This window comes from Aplysia californica, unplaced genomic scaffold, assembly GCF_000002075.1.
Source record: "Aplysia californica isolate F4 #8 unplaced genomic scaffold, AplCal3.0 scaffold00136, whole genome shotgun sequence".
Taxonomy (NCBI): domain Eukaryota; kingdom Metazoa; phylum Mollusca; class Gastropoda; order Aplysiida; family Aplysiidae; genus Aplysia; species Aplysia californica.
In genome coordinates this window covers 781,825-785,608 of record NW_004797406.1, presented here as the reverse complement: position 1 = coordinate 785,608, position 3,784 = coordinate 781,825, and the positions used below count along the sequence as shown (strand labels likewise).

The following is a 3,784-nucleotide window of genomic DNA, read 5'->3' as shown; positions in this document are numbered from 1 at the left end:
AATAATAATAATAATAATAATAATAATAATAATAATAATAATAATAATAATAATAATAACAATAATAATGATAACAATAATAATAATAATAATAATGGTGATGATGACATTATATATATATATTTGTGTGTAACTATTATCTATTTGTGGTTGCCGAATTTTGCTATTCAAAAGGCTTTTTAATGGCTGCATCGATCGACATGCGGTTTTCGACAAAATATTTTTAAAAATATTCTCCAGATCATGGCACCCTTCGTTTTTTCAGTTTTGCGACAGTTTTGCTGCAAAAAGCTAAACTTCTTTATTTCGCCGATCGCTTTTGTAGGCCGACGCTTCTGTCTCTAATTTGAGAAAATCCGCTAGGTTTGTTTATTTCAAGTCGTACTTCCGTTCGATACTATCGCGCATTGTCGCGCAATACTGAGCACTATTTTAAGTGTGCGACCCATATAGATCTAGCCTCATGTTTTATTTTTCTACTTGGTGCTAGATTCGACTGCGATCCTTTCGTTTGATGGCCATCTTCGCTTTTTCTGGACTACTTTGTCAAATTCTTTTTCTTGCTACTGGGAACAACGTCAATAGATCTTAGATAAGAATCTAGATCTAAACCTAGATAGTGCCTGACCATGCCGAAAAGAAAAGGAAGTTCTGCAGTTGGAACCCCTCGAGCTCGCAAAGGTCGAGGTGGTCTAGATCAACAATAAAATGATGGGGACTCTCTAGATCTAAATCTCCCAAAAGCATTCCTCTACATTGTCAATTCCTTTCAGTACGAGTGCTACATTGGGGAACTGACGACACAGTGTACACACTGCCTGGCCATAAGATTTCCATATGAAGCACAAGGTATGTTCTGTAGCAATGGCAAAGTTGATCTGCATCCATTTCCAAAACCACCTACTGAACTGCAAATCCTTCTGTCTGGTGTGTCGACACTGTCCTCTCACTTTCTGGAGAAAATCAGGCTGTACAACCATAGCTTTCAGCTCACATCCATGGGATATACCGATGCAACCCTCAATGGATGGAATCCACAGTTTCGCCAGAAGGGTCAAGTATATCATCGCATTGGCTCTCTCCTTCCTGCCACCCAAAATGAGCATTCATTCCAGTAAGTTTATTTCATGGAAAGTGAGGCAGCCTCAGAGCGCAGAAACAGTCTTTTCGAAGAACTTGAGCCTGGGATCATTTCTGATCTTCAAGCCATGTTGCATTGCCATAATTCGTATGTCATAATCTGAAATGTGCATATGAATTTGCACGCTCACATTTCGAATAGTCTGTAGAAGTGTCAATCAAAGTTTCGTAGGCCTAAGTTAATTTCTCAATGAGCTAGAATTGTTTTTAACGCTGTCAGAGGAAAGCGAACAAGCTAAAGACACTGTGATTTTGAAGACGTCGGTGTGTTCCTTTTACAGTGTAGCAGCCCTTTCGTGGATTATTATTTCCTTAGTGCTTTTTGTGATGGTGCAAGGCGAAATCCGTATTTTGTGATTGTGAAGGGCTAAACAACAATACACTAAAGCAATGTAGATCAAGAAAGGAGTTAATCAAGGCAGACTTAAACAAAAGCAATATAGATCTAGAAGCCAGATATGACTGTGAAGTGCTAGACAGCAAGGACATATAGAAGCACAATGCCTCTGCGGCGTAGACCAGTAGGAGCTGTGACGCCAAGGCGTCGACCCCGAGCAAAGCTGGGTGCTCAGCTAGTATATATATATTTTTATATATATATGTATATATATATATATGTATATATATATATATATATATATATATATATATATAGAGAGAGAGAGAGAGAGAGAGAGAGAGAGAGAGAGAGATCACTGTCCATCGACCCTTGTCAGGTAAGGTTTAGCGTACGCTTACAAGCCAAAGTCGCATTAATTACCTATTATTTGCCAATCTTGTAGAGCACCAAAATTCGTTTTAAGAACAATAATACAAAAAAATACTAGCCCAAGCTTTCGGGTCACGAATGGCAAGTTCATAGCGTGAGATTTCGCTTTTAACAATAAATTTAAGTAGATCTGAAATAATGACCGTGTTTCACAATTCCCACTTCCAACTGGAAACATGGTCACTCAGAATTTTTTTTTGTAACATGATCGTCTTGCAAAAGGTGAAAGTCCTACACGTAACATATATTCATTCGCTTTCCTACTAGAAAAAGAACTGTGATTGATTTGATCATTGATTCGATTTTTGCCTGAGCTTTAACAGTGAAGCTGACAAAGCTGTTGCGTACCAAACTTTTACCCTGACAATCTCCGTTGTCATGGCAACACTTTATGAACTGGGAATGTACAAGGGGAGGAACAAACAGCGATTAATTGAGCTATCACACCTTTCAGCTTTCAAGCCTATCCAAAATCTACAAGCAAAACATCACTGATATCTCAAAGGTATGTGAAAGAAGACGGGCGGAACATTTGTCAGTTTGTGTAAGCACGTTAGTGATCATATTTCACCTGACCCATTCGAGAATCTTAAATTTACAATCAATGCTATATTGTGAGATTATGATATTACAAATAAAACCCAAAAGAGAATGGGTAGATAGATAGATAGATAGATAGATAGATAGATAGATAGATAGATAGATAGATAGATAGATAGATAGATAGATAGATAGATAGATAGACAGATAGGCAGAAAAATAGGCAGACAGACAGACAGACAGACAGACAAACAGACAGACAGACAGACAGACAAACAGATAGACAGACAGACAGACAGACAGACAGACAGACAGACAGATAGGTAGATAGATAGATAGATGAATAGAGAGAGAGAGAGAGGGGGGGAGAGAGAGAGGGGAGAGAGAGAGAGAGATAGGTAAGATCATGCAAGATCGTTCATAACAGAAGATATAGGCTATCTGACTTCTTGTCTCTGTCTCTCTGTCTCTCTCTCTCTCTCTCTCTCTCTCTCTCTCTCTCTCTCTCTATCTATCTATCTATCTATCTATCTATCTATCTATCTATATATATATATATATATATATATATCACCTGGAGCACACCTACAGATCTAAATGGCAGATCTACTTTGCAAAAACAGCCAGCTACCTTTTTATTGAAGGTAACACTCCCCAAAGGGGGGGATATTAACATGTTCGTATGCTGCACAGTAGAATTGTAAAAGGGCTGATTTATCAAAGTCATGCTCATACTGTGCGGAACAACATAGGGGGAACTGCAACCTTTTCTTTCCTCGTCGTTACAATCGCCATTTTTTCTCTATTTCTTTAGTATGTTTGTCACTCTCTTGTGAACTGCTATTTCCGGAGTGCCTTGATAGTTGAAGCAGACTTTCTGCTGTGAAGACTAGAGAGATGAGCAGAGTAAGCCTGATTTCCACGTTTGGACTTCTCTGTTGACATCCTCCCTTTGGCGCTCAATGACCGAATGCAGTTGCCAGTTCCGTAAAAGTTTACTAAAACGAAAGGAGTTATCTCATATGTTTGGTATAGTTGGTGTCTATATAGACTGCCTTGTGGGACAAGAAAGAGGATGCTCACTCTGGCGTGTTGAAGCCGTATTGTTTGCTATCGTATGCACCCCATCTTTTACATAGTAATGAAAGAAAGTTAAAAATTACTGTGGTCAACGTTTCAAATTTAAAATTACTTCAAGTTTGTTACTATTTTATGGTATTTAAAGAAGTATGACCCTCGTGACATATCATACAGTGTTCTATTGAATATCAAGACCGAGATCTTAATATATTATGTCAAGGGGATGTCGTCATGTATACAAACGCAGAGAAAGAG

The 3,784-nt window shown here is 38.3% G+C and overlaps 1 long non-coding RNA gene across 2 annotated transcripts in view; it reads left to right on the top strand.

The window, feature by feature from the left end:
* Window positions 1–3,784, top strand: part of LOC101860164 — a 46,192-nt gene that overhangs the window by 11,076 nt on the left and 31,332 nt on the right. The window lies entirely within an intron of this gene.